This window comes from Salvelinus fontinalis, chromosome 21, assembly GCF_029448725.1.
Source record: "Salvelinus fontinalis isolate EN_2023a chromosome 21, ASM2944872v1, whole genome shotgun sequence".
Lineage (NCBI taxonomy): Eukaryota > Metazoa > Chordata > Actinopteri > Salmoniformes > Salmonidae > Salvelinus > Salvelinus fontinalis.
Window position 1 is genome coordinate 11700832 of NC_074685.1, and position 13958 is coordinate 11714789.

Here is a 13958-nt window from a genome sequence, read left to right on the forward strand (position 1 = left end):
TCAGGCAATGTGAATGGCAGAACGGGCTCCAACCCAGGATTTAACCTGTGGTCCAGTCAATATCGGGGTTGTGCTTCTGGAGCCGAGAAAATCCCAAAACAATAGGGATGTGGGGAGACTCAATAAGGAGAAGCTGTATTGACTCACTGTGGTTTCCAGATACCCGCATATTAATGGGAACTGTGCTGTGCGTGACTCTTCCAACAGAGCGGCCGTCCAGTGCCCTGGCATCCATGGAAACGGAGAGGAGTTGAATAGGGATACTTAGTTCCGGTAACAGGGTAGCGTCCATGAAACTCTCATCTGCCCAATGAGTCAATGAGCACCCGGAGAGATTTAGACTGGTCTGCCCACAGCAAGATAACATAAAAAGGAGTTCAGGTAATGGGAATTAGAGGTTTCCCAGTCAGGCTCACCAGTGTACTTGTACCTACTAAGGATTCAGGTCTCTTCACTGGGCAGGTGGCTATGTAATGCCCTACAACACCACAATACAGATAACTGTTGGAGCTTAGCCTGTGTGAACGTTCTCTGTGTATTGTAGATGTGTAAGGAGTTGACCCCACCGAGTAGGAGGTTATAAATATATGTGCTTGTCTTTGCAGCTATATGACCCAGTGTAACGATCGTCGTCCTCGTCTGATGAGGAATAGGAAGGATCGGACCAAAATGCAGCGTGGTACGTGTCCATGTTCAATTTAATATAACTGAACACAGAATACAAAATAACAAAAGTGTCAGGTTTTGGCCAGGACTGTTCTGGTTTTTGTCACTAGATGTCCTCATTGCACCTGTTTTGAACCTTTTGTTTTTTCCTTGCTCTATTATTGTTTGCACCTGTGTGTCGTTCCCTTGTTGGTATTTAAACCCTGTGTGTTCCTCAGTTCTTTGCTCAGTGTTTGTATGTTAGCACCCAGCCCCAGCCCAAGCCTTTTTGTGAACATATATTTCTCTTATTGGATTTTCCAGAGGTTCTCTGGTTTAGTTCTTGTGTATTTGAGTAGTCTTTTGAGGTTTGTTTTTCCCTGCTGTTTTTACCACTTTGTGGAGTTTCTTTGTATTTTGGAGGATATCCATTTTGTGCCTCTTGGCTTTATTTTGGACGTGGTGGATTTATATTCTTTGCCTGAAGATCTTGTCCTTTTATTAAATCATTATCTCTAGTACTGCTGAGTCTGCCTCATCTTCTGGGTTCTGCCGACTATTAGTGACTTTCTCTCACAGAATTCTGTCAGGACCCGGTGAGAGAAACAGACTAGTAACCGAAAGGTTGTTCTGCCCCTGAACAAGGCAGTTAACCCACAGTTCCTAGGCCGTCATTGAAAATAAGAATTTGTTCTTAACTGACCTGCCTAGTTAAATAAAGGTTAAAACCTTATTTTTTTAATGAGAGTAAAATAGTGCCATGCTCTACCAACTGAGTCATACAGGACCACTATGTAAAGATATTTCAGTTTCAGGTGAGTGCAGCATATAATCAAGATTGAGGTGGCAATAATTGAAAGATATTTACTACAGAGCAGGTGCTCTGCGTTCTATGTAGCCATGTTTTTCAGCATTGTGTCGAACATGTTTAGTTTTGTTGCTGTCTTAAGCTGCTCTACCTCTTCTTTCTGACTGCCTTAATCAGTGGAATTGAACTGGACAGCCACAGATGTGGGTGGCATCATTTTTTAAGGGAAACCTGTTGGTTTTGCTGTTAATTTTCCTGCAGGATTTAGAAGAAAATAGAAATATGTTGAGGTCATTGAGTTTGAAATGGAAAGTGAAACCATGAAGCACACATATAAAAGCAACTGACCTACTCTCATCAGTAGCACACACTGCAAATAAACATGAGGACAGCAACTTTGATCCTGTTTTGTGCCACAGTCTTTGGAGCTGGACTTCCTCATCCCCCTGGTAAGTAGACTATTTCACTTGTAAACGGACATTTGTATACTTCCCATTGTAACTTTATTTCATGTGTTTGATAAAGAAATTATTTTCCTATTATTTTATTACATATGTACAAAAGGCACATTTTGCATTATTCATATAGATAATGTAAAACCTGATAAATGAATAGCAGATTCAGATGTTGAAAAGCTGGTAATAACAATAACCAGTTTTGGTTGTTGTTTTAATGATAGCGCTGTATCTCTTATCCTCTGTTCAATAGGAGGAGGATCTGAGAAATGTCAATGCAGGGGAAAACTAATGCAGTCTGTGAGGATAAAACACATCCAGAAGTTAGAGGGGTACCCAAAGACTGTATTTTGTGGAAAGACAGAACTTATGTGAGTATTACAAATGTATAAAATATGTATAATTATATTTAACACATTGTGTGGAAAGAAAATACTCAGAAGTGAGACTAAAAATCTTGTTTTTCTTTGTAGTGCCACAACAAGGAATGGTAAGAAAAAATGTCTGAACCCAGACGGCAAGCAAGGAAAAAAATTGCTGTTGAAAAAAAGGTCAAATATTTTCCCATTAACCTTTTCCTCAGAATTGATTTTAGCACACTTGCGCTGAGGTAATAGATTTGTTACAAATGTGATTTGAAGCAAGCTGCCTTCATAAAGGTTCACCCATATCACAACATCTGCTGTGTACTTGCATTAATTATGTAGATAGAAAAAGTTGTAAAATCTATTATTTTAAATCCCCCAAATGATTTTGTAAGTATTTTTTTACTTTCTTGTGTATATGCACAGAGGGCATTTCTTTGTTATCAGTTGTTGAGAAGTGTTTTATACATTTGTTCTCTAAATAAAATAATTGAAGTCAAATTCAGCTGTTTCTCTTTTCCGTTTGTGTCATTGCTCATGGTATAGCAGTAAGAAGAGGAGCTCAAAGCATTACAATCACCTGATAATTACTTTGATCAAACAAGTGGCTATTTTTTGATTTACTGATATATAATAGATAACCATCTCATCAATCTACTTGTTTAAACTGTTGTTGATGTTGGTTTTCTAAGTTTGATTTGTCATAATATAATATGTACATGTTACATGCATTAACAAAGCACAGAGTATTTTCTAAAAGTATAACACTGCTTTCCAAAGTGGGATTTGTATTAGTACAACAGTTATAATGCTCTGATTGCAACCTTTAGGCATAGGCCTAGTGCAAGAAATGACCACAAACGCAGTGTTCGGTGGTGATGGATAATTTAACCCCTGTCTTTAATTAAACAGTGTAAATCTGTGACCTTGTGAGGCCGTGGGACATTCCACCATCACATCCTTATGTCAATATCACACTTCCTCATCTTAACTTTAAAATAACACTTTCCTCTTCTCTGCTGTCTTTATGACAGCCTGTATACTGACCTTCCCCAGGAAAGCCCCCTCAGTTGTTTCTGAACCACCTATGGACAAATTCTAAAATCATGAACCTTCAAGGATAGTCTCAGTGTTATTGACCACACCCTGGGAAATTCCCCAACATCCCCATATGGGGGCTGAACATCACCCCCAAGTCTACTGAGAGGGCCCTTAGAGCAGTGGTTCCTAAATGTGTATGGTAGACAGGTGAGAGGGGTATAGCACAGAAAATTAGTGGCAAGTAATTCATTCATTCATTCATTCATACCAGCGCTTCTAAAAGTTGATGTAATTATACTTTCCTGTGGATATATTGTCTCACATTCCTACCGCCAAAAGGACCAACTGCACGGACAACCAGTAAAGTACATTAAAATATAATTTTATTCAACGTTCTGGCTTGTAGAGGCCAAATGTCAAGGTGTTAGGGATCATTGCTAGACAGCAATCTTCCAGTCTTGCCATAGACACAGCGGCATCTCTCTGATCTCTCCCTCCTCTCACACTTTATTAGAGTTGCTTAAAAAGTCCCTTTTCTGCTGGTTACATCACTCGGATCGGGTCTGGGTCGACCAGGTCTATATGGAACGGGTCTATTTGTCCTCGGGTCCATTTGGAACGGCTCTCTATATTAAAATGTTTTACTTATGCATATCTGGTCCAGGTGGGAAAGACCTAGGTCCATTTCAGAATGGGTCCAACTTTTTGGACCTGTGAATCCCTCTAGTCCATATAACTCATTATGTGATATGTTAAGCCAAGTTTTACTACAACAACTATAGTTTTGTTATTTAAGTTTATTAATTTGTATAAATGTGTCGAATTATCTTTTCACTTTGAAATTATGGAATATTTTGTGTAGATCAATTACAAAAATTACAACTACAACTATTTCAATCCCACTTTGTAATGCAACAAAATGTGAAAAAAGTTAAAGGGGGTGTAGACTGTCAATAGGCCCTGTACCTAGAGAGGTGTCCCTCAGCTTTCCACACCTCGGCCTAAATCAGCCTAATTCAAATCACAGCTTACTAAGTATAGTTTGAATTCTAATCACATCAAAACGTTATAGAGCGTTGTGTTCTTTACACCACCTTCACCTTTTATGCCTCTGTATTATTATGGTCTTTAGGGTGAACAGTGTCACGGCTCCTCCTCTGCAGTGCAGGGGGCGGTTCCTCCTGCAGGCAGAGGAGGGTCGTTAGTGATTGGAGCCACCTGGGCTCAGGGTATAAAGCTGTCACTAATCACTCTTGCTCTCTCTCTCTCTCTGCTCCTCCAGGTATGCTCATGATTTGTTTGTTTCTTTTTAGTTTTGCATAGTTTTCACTCAGTCATGTTCACACACACATATTCATGCACCCATGCACTTTACATACACCTTACATTCTGATACTTCCACACCTCATTCCTGTTTCTTAGTTTAAAGTTAATAGTTTGCTTAATAATAAAGAACACTTTTAAATTGGCCTATACCTGTTGTTCGTGTCCTCTCATTTGTCACAGGCTATGAGCCGGCTTGTGACAAGTGGGGGCTCATCCGGGATAGTAGTTAACTTGGGTTAGTTTAGTTCAGATTGACAATTTTTTTTTTTGTTTGAGTGGATGTTTTGGTTGGGCCAAATTTTTGTTTAAGAGAGAGTTGAGAGCCATGTGTTCTTTTGGTTCAGTTAGTTTGGTAGCTAAGCAATTCACTCTGTGTTTTTCTGGGTTTTGTTCAGGTGGGAGTCCTCTCCTGTTCAGGCATATCAGCAAGTGTCCATAGGAGGCTTGTGGTGTTTTTGTTTTAGGTGGCAGTGAACGTGGGTAGAGCATCCCTTTCCCTTTTCCCCTACATCGGCTCGGGAGCACCTCCGTGGTTATGGGAGGGCTGCCAGTTTCTGGTTGTCTTTTCCACTCCACTGGTTTTGTGTGCATAAAACCCCACCACATGTGACTGCACGAAGACCTAAAGCCTCCTTTTCTAGGGCCAGTTAGTTAGGGCCAGTTAGTTAGTAGTTTTTGGAGGATAGTGGGGTGTGGCTCCTGTCCTTGAACCCAGATTGACAGCAGGTGAGTTGTGTTTTTTTTGAGCATTTGTAATAGTTGTATTGGTTGAGGAAAATGTCTTCCATTTTGAGTAGTTTTGTTCAAGCTCCTTCAGAGGTAGCCTTAGAGTTGTGTATTAAGGAGCAGTTAATTGAAATTGCTGAACATTATCAGATTGAGATTGTTGATAAAAAAATTAAAGAGACTGTTAAAACTAGCTTAAAGCAGGGTCTTAGGGAAATGGGTGTTTTTGGCGGTCAGTCTGCTAGTAGTGAGGGTGCAAGTTTTCAGGCTAGCCCTTCATTAACTTTTGAGCAGCAGAGGGAACTGTTGCAAATGCAATTAGAGCAAATGCAAATGCAATTAGAGATAGAGCGATTGAGAAATGCTAATAGACCGGAAAGACTACCACAGTTTGATGTTTCACAGAATCTTCGTTTGTTGCCTAAATTTGATGAGTCAGATCCAGACACATACTTTACTTTATTTGAGCGTATTGCGGAAGCTAGAGCTTGGTCAGATTTGGACATGACTATGTTGTTGCAATGTGTACTTACAGGTAAAGCACGTGAGGCTTTTGCAGCACTGAGTGTAGCTGACAGTAAAGTTTATGCTAAAGTTAAATCAGCAGTTCTGAAGGTCTACGAGCTTGTGCCAGAGGCATATCGTCAATGTTTTCGTTACAGGAAAAAGTTAGATTCACAAACCTATTCTGAGTTTGTTTGTGATTTGACTTCTGCATTTAATCGTTGGTGTACAGCTTCTGAAGTTAGTACTTTTGAGGGTCTGTCTAATTTGATTGTGTTAGAACAGTTCAAAAATTCGGTTCCTGACCAGGTTGCTACATACATGAATGAACGTAAAGTTAAGTCTCCAAGTGATGCAGCAATCCTTGCAGATGAGTACAGGCTAACACATAAAAGCCATTTTGAGTCAAACAGTGATATGTACCATAAGAATAACTTTACTCCTAGGAATAGTAGGTCACCTTTTTGGGGGGCATCTTTCCAAAGGCCTCAGCAGAAGTTTGGGTCTGGAGGACTTAAAGCACCGGTTAATGCTAATACCTGTCGCTACTGTTTAGTTGAAGGACATTGGAAGAAAAATTGTCCTCTGCTTAAATCAAAACAGTCAGTTCAAGTTAAACCTTTTGTGATGGCAAGTCCTGTTACAGCCTCTGACCACCAGGGTGAGCTGTTTCAGCCACTAGTTGAGTTTGATTCTCAGTTTTCCCGCTGTGATTTTTCAGCCTTTATTTCAGATGGTGTAGTGTCCCTGGTAGATGGCAACCAGAATGTTAAAATCAAGATCCTAAGAGACACTGGAGCTTTAGATTCTTTTATTCTGGAATCTGTTTTGCCGTTCTCTAAAGAGTCTGATACTGGCCGTTGTGTAATGGTATGTGGTATGGGTTTAGTTCCATTCTCTTGTCCTTTAAAAAAAGTTACCCTAAAATGTGGTCTGATAGAGGGTGATGTAGATGTTGGGGTTAGACCTCAGTTGCCAGTAGAGGGAGTGCACATGATTTTGGGGAATGACTTGGCAGGTAGTAAGGTGTGGGCAGATGGCAAATTAAACATCTGTAAGAAGCAACCTTCAGTGTCACCTGCAGGGGAATCTCCGGATCAGAACTGTGTGTCTCCTGAGGTATTTCCAGTTTGTGCGGTTACCCGCGCAGCCTCTCGTAAGGAGATTGAGAGTAAGCCAGAAAGTCTTGAGTTGCCAGTCAAACTCCAGACAGAACAGTTGACTAGTTCTAGAGATTCATTGATGGCTGAGCAAAAAGCCGATACTACTTTGGCTGATCTGTTTGATAAAGTGGTTCCTGATTCAGTGGTGAGGAATAGTGCTCAGTGTTATTTTCTTCTTGATGGGCTGTTGGTCAGGAAATGGGTTCCACACTATGATAAGGGTTTAGGAGAACCAGTCTTTCAAATAGTTGTACCAACTACCTTGCGAAATAAAGTGTTGCAAACTTCACATGGTGATGTGGCAGGTCATGTGGGTGTTCGTAAAACGTATGATCGCATACTTCGTTATTTTTTCTGGCCACGTTTAAAGCGGGATGTATCTCAGTTTATTAAAACTTGTGATACGTGTCAGCGCACAAGCAAGCCAAATCAGGTTGTAAAGCCTGCACCGTTGTATCCAATACCAGCCGTAGGGCAACCTTTTGAGCATCTTATTATCGATTGTGTTGGGCCATTACCAAGGTCCAAGTCAGGTCATAGCTACTTATTAACTGTTATGTGTCAAGCAACCAGATATCCGGCAGCTTTTTCTTTGCGTACCATAACTTCAAAATCAGTAGTTAAAGCTTTAACTCAATTTATTTCAACATTTGGGATTCCAAAAACCATCCAGTCAGATCAGGGGTCTAACTTTACCTCTCATTTATTTGCTCAGGTTCTCAAACAGCTTAAAGTTAAACACAACAAGTCTACTGCGTTCCATGCCCAGAGCCAGGGAGCTTTGGAACGTTTTCATCAAACTTTAAAATCCTTGCTTCGTGCATATTGTACGGAACTGTCTGCCGACTGGGAGGAGGGGTTACCTTGGCTGTTACTAGCTGCTCGTGAAGTAGTGCAGGAAAGCACAGGGTTTAGCCCAAATGACTTAGTGTTTGGCCATAAGGTGCGTGGGCCTTTAGCAGTGTTGCAGGATGGTTGTTTGCCTGAGGAACCACCTCGGAACCTTATTGACTATGTAAATGGTTTTAGGTTGAAGTTGTATAGGGCTGGTGAACTAGCGAAAGAAAAACTAAAATGTTCTCAACGGAAAATGAAACTGAAATATGACGGACAGGCTGAGCTGCGTGAGTTTAGTCCCGGTGATCGGGTACTTGCTCTTCTGCCTCTTGTAAGTTCACCTTTTCAGGCAAAATACTGTGGTCCTTTCACTGTGTTGCGTAAAGTGTCAGATTTGAACTATCTTATTGAAACCCCTAATCATAGGAAGTCCTCTAAATTATGCCATGTGAACCTGTTAAAATGTTATCACTCCCGTGATCTAAGCAAAGTTGAAGGCACTCCAGCAGTGAGGTCAGTGTTGACTGCTGCCCCAGTCCCTGCATCTTGTGGCTTTAATTTGGTGGAGGGGGGAGAAGAGGAAGTTAAAGTTTCAGATGAGGTCTTACAAGGACGGTTGAAAAACTCCCAGACTTTGCAAAACCTTGGGGTTTTGGTAGATCATTTAGACTCTGAGAAACGTGATGAATTGGTAGCTCTTATTAGAAACTACCCTGTTTTGTTTTCTGACACTCCATCACAAACCCACTTAATTGAACATGATATAGACATCGGAGATGCTAAGCCTATCAAACAGAGATTTTATCGTGTGTCTGAGGAGAAGAGATTGAAACTGGAAACAGAGGTGCAGTATATGTTGGACAATGGTATTGCGGAGCCATGTTGTTCAAATTGGGCTTCACCCTGTCTATTGGTCAAAAAGTCTGATTCTACTTTCAGACCTTGCACTGATTATAGAAAAGTTAACAATGTTACTAAAGCAGACCTTTACCCTCTTCCTAGGATGGAGGACTGTATTGATCAAGTTGGGTCAGCAAAGTATGTTAGCAAATTTGATCTTTTAAAGGGATATTGGCAAGTACCCCTTACCAAAAGAGCTTGTGAGATTGCTGCCTTTATAACTCCATCTGGTTTGTTCTCTTATAAAGTGATGCCTTTCGGCTTGCGGAATGCTCCAGCCACCTTCCAGAGGCTAATGAATCGGGTGGTCTCAGGTCTGGAAGGGTGTGCCGTGTATTTGGACGACGTGGTCGTCTACTCAGACTCCTGGGAGGAGCATGTTCGGAGAGTGCAAGGCCTGTTTGAAAGACTGGTGTGGGCCAGGTTGACTATTAATTTGGCAAAATGTGAGTTTGCCAAAGCTACAGTCACATACCTAGGCAAGGTTGTTGGTCAGGGATTTGTCTGTCCTGTAGAAGCCAAGGTTCAGGCTGTGAAGCAGTTCCCACAGCCCTCTACAAAGAAAGAACTGATGCGCTTCCTGGGAATGGCGGGGTACTACCGTGCTTTTTGTAAAAACTTTTCGGTAGTAGTGTCCCCACTGACCAATCTGTTGAAGGCCAAGGCTGAATTTATCTGGTCCACCCAGTGTCAAGAGGCATTTGATGCAGTTAAGACTCTTTTGTGTTTGGCACCTGTGTTGGCAGCACCAAATTTTGGGAAACCTTTCAAATTGCAGGTAGACGCCAGTCAAATCGGTGCTGGGGCTGTGCTTCTCCAGGAGAATGACGACAGGGTTGAGTGTCCAGTCAGTTTCTTCTCCCGAAAATTTAATAAGTATCAGAAAAACTATTCTGTAATTGAAAAGGAGGCTTTAGGTCTCATTTGGGCTTTACAGCACTTCGAGGTCTATGTTGGTTCTGGTTTGACCCCTTTAACTGTGTTCACTGACCACAACCCACTTGTTTTTCTGAGGTCTCTGCAAAACCCAAACCAGCGCCTGATGCGTTGGGTTTTGTTCTTGCAACCATTCAACCTTGATATTAGGCACATTAGTGGTAAGGATAATATCATTGCTGATGCTCTGTCCCGTGCTCCTTTAACCTAGCTTGTACCTTTTCTCTGTTGACCCCTACGGGCTGTCTGTGCCTCTTTCCTCTTAAATTGCTCCCCAGGTACCAGGGCTGCCGAGTTTGAGGGACGGACAGTCGGCTGGGGGACACGGGGCTACTGCTAGGAGCCGGGATTGTTTTTTTTTGTTTATTTGTTTTTGGGGAAATTTGAATTATTTTGATTATGTTGGAGGAAGTTGGGTTGAGGGTGGGACCCTCATTTTAAGGAGGGGGGTGTCACGGCTCCTCCTCTGCAGTGCAGGGGGCGGTTCCTCCTGCAGGCAGAGGAGGGTCGTTAGTGATTGGAGCCACCTGGGCTCAGGGTATAAAGCTGTCACTAATCACTCTTGCTCTCTCTCTCTCTCTGCTCCTCCAGGTATGCTCATGATTTGTTTGTTTCTTTTTAGTTTTGCATAGTTTTCACTCAGTCATGTTCACACACACATATTCATGCACCCATGCACTTTACATACACCTTACATTCTGATACTTCCACACCTCATTCCTGTTTCTTAGTTTAAAGTTAATAGTTTGCTTAATAATAAAGAACACTTTTAAATTGGCCTATACCTGTTGTTCGTGTCCTCTCATTTGTCACAGGCTATGAGCCGGCTTGTGACAACAGTGACACTTAAACAGGCAACCTCACTGACTTGGTATTGCAAAGTAGACATGATGGCATGAAACAGATTGCACAATGTGGGTACCAAACACTTTTATTTGTTAACAGAATATTGAACACATGGTGTGTTTGGATTTTGAATTATGGTAGTGGTTAACATTATTAATATTTTTTTGGGGGGGATGAATAAACATGAATGTGTACATCCTTCAATAGTATAACCAAGTTAGCGCTGTATCTGCTGACTATTAAGCTCCTTGAATAAAAGGATGTGCATCCCACAATGCAAACATTCAGATAGATGAGAGGGTATGTCCTAAGTAGCATGAAGATATACAGGATTTTCACTCATCTCCATGCAGGATGCCGCAACAAAAATGTGTAAATCGGGAACAGCTCAGGGATAACACAATATCTGTTTCAAAGATCTGTACATGAATTTAACAATTATATTGATAATGATGATACCCCATCATGTATGACCATTTTATAATATGAAAAAGACATATTCTCTATGTAATAACTCACAAAGTCACCAAGGGAATGTTCAACCTTTTTGAATCAATGCTCAGAATTCTACCATGAGAATCACATTTTATTAAACAAGGTGTAGGATTATTTCCTGAGTAATTATTGAATTTATATGGCAGTTATACACATTGCTGAAATATGGTAAATCTGTGTTACAGGAAATAACTGTGTGTTATCTATTTCTTTGCCTGGTAACTAATTATCTGTTTTCCTATTGGCCAATGCTTTAATTGTGTGGGGTTAAGCTTTATTGATACAGGAAGTGACAGACAGTTCTAGTGTGGTGGCTGATGGTGTTCAATGTGGTTTGACCATTAAAGCTACTAAATAATTATCCGTTTCCATTCAGTCTTTGTTCCTACAGAAATTCATCCTTCCACCTGCACTCGGATCCTCAACTTACAATGGGAAAGTGTTGATCTGGGTGTTTTTATTATTTTCCCTGTAAGAGGAGAGAGAAAATGTTATCAGGGTTGGGGTCAATTCAATTCAAATTCCAGTCAATTCAGAAAGTAAACCAAATTCCAATTCCAAATGTTTCTCATTGAGAAGCATAGAAGATAATTGGAATTTCAGTGTACTTCCTGAATTGATTGGAATGAAATGGAATTGACCTCAACCCTGAGTGTTAATGTAACACTCAGCTTGCAACACAAATCCCCTAACTCTTGGTAGAATATATTGGATCTTTTCGGGCCAGCATTTAAATGGCTCTGTGGTGCTTAACTATAATTTCACTTTTCATTACTGTGTATTGCAAATTGTATATACAGTGCCTTCGGAAAGTATTCAGACCCCTTGACTTTGTTCACATTTTGTTACTGTCACGTTCTGACCATAGTTCTTTTGTGTTTTCTTTGTTTTAGTGTTGGTCAGGACGTGAGCTGGGTGGGCATTCTATGTTGTGTGTCTAGTTTGTCCGTTTCTATGTATGGCCTGATATGGTTCTCAATCAGAGGCAGGTGTTAGTCATTGTCTCTGATTGGGAACCATATTTAGGTAGCTTGTTTTGTGTTGGGGTTTGTGGGTGGTTGTCTTCTGTCTTTGTGTTCTCTGCACCAGATAGGACTGTTTCGGTTTTGCCACGTTTGTTATTTTGTATTTGTGTAGTGTTCACATTTATCGTCTTTTATTAAACATGTTGAACACGAACTACGCTGCGTCTTGGTCCGATCCCTGCTACACCTCCTCTTCAGACAAAGAGGAGGAAGGCTGCCGTTACAGTTACGTTACAGCCTTATTCTAAAATGGATTAAATAAAAACAACTCCTCAGCAATCTACACACAATACCGCATAATGACAAAGTGAAAACAGGTTTTTCGAAATTCTGCAAATGTATATATATAAAAAACAAGTATTCAGACACTTTGCTATGAGACTCGATATTGAGCTCAGGTGCATCCTGTTTCCATTGACCATCTTTGAGATGTTTCTACAACTTTATCGTAGTCCACCTGTAACATGATTTGGCACACACCTGTCTATACAAGGTCCTACAGTTGACAGAGCAAAAACCAAGCCATGAGGTCAAAGGAATTTTCTGTAGAGCTCTGAGACAGGATTGTGTCGAGGCACAGATCTGGGAAATAATGTAGGAGTGTTTTAAGAATGTAAGAATTGTTCAGTGTAAGTTCTCAATTCAAATTCTTATTTTTTACAATCCTTCAACAGTCTTCCAATTTAGATTCCTAACGCTGACAGCTGAATCGGGAAACTATGAAAATCTCTGCTGAAGGATCAATCTTTTCAGGTTATAGGATCCATTGAGTCCCCTAAGTGTCCATGTGTAACGGATGTGAAATGGCTAGCTAGTTAGCGGGTACGCGCTAGTAGCATTTCAATCAGTTACGTCACTTGCTCTGAGACTTTAAGTAGGGTTGCCCCTTGCAAGGCCTTTGTGGAGCGATGGGTAACGATGCTTCGTGGGCAACCGTTGTTGATGTGTGCAGAGGTTCCCTGGTTCGTGCCCGTGTCGGGGCGAGGGGACGACGTAAAGTTATACTGTTACATTGATGCTGTTGACCTGGATCACTGGTTGCTGCGGAAAAAGGAGGAGGTTGAAAGGGGGGTGAGTGTAACGGATGTGAAATGGCTAGCTAGTTAGCGGGTACGCGCTAGTAGCATTTCAATCAGTTACGTCACTTGCTCTGAGACTTTAAGTAGGGTTGCCCCTTGCTTTGCAAGGGCCGCGGCCTTTGTGGAGCGATGGGTAACGATGCTTCGTGGGCGACCGTTGTTGATGTGTGCAGAGGGTCCCTGGTTCGCGCCCGTGTCGGGGCGAGGGGACGACGTAAAGTTATACTGTTACACATGGATTCCCCTAAGTTTCCATGGAACCCCATGTGCCATGTTGTTTTGACTGTTTTTACATTTTTAGCCCTTTTTGCTCAGCATTCTATGTATAGATGCCCCTAAATGACTGAGGTCTTTACTATGTGTGTAGCACTGTGGAAATAATTATGTCTGATTTTGTATAGATTTTGTATAGAACATTATACAACCGGTGGGTCTAATCCTGAATGCTGATTGGTTAAAACCACATTCCAGACGGTGTCTATTCTAATAACCCTTGCTGTCTGTCTCTCCGACATTTGCAACATTGTTTCAATATTCAGATTAGCTCTCCAGCTGTCCCATAGTAATGAACTTGTCGGGAGTCTGGACGAGACAAACAGGCAGGCTGCGTTTATCAGCCAGTCGAAATCATGAATCAGCTGGAGTCATTTTATGGATACATACAAAGAAATGTAAATTGAAAAAAAGGTCAAACTAAGTGAAGCTAGTTTGCAGTCTTTCCAGTTTGAAGTGATTGTGTTAGCTGTGTTGTTGGCTAGCTCCTTTGAACAACAGTGTCCTGTCGAGTCAGCAAATGTTCTATGCCAG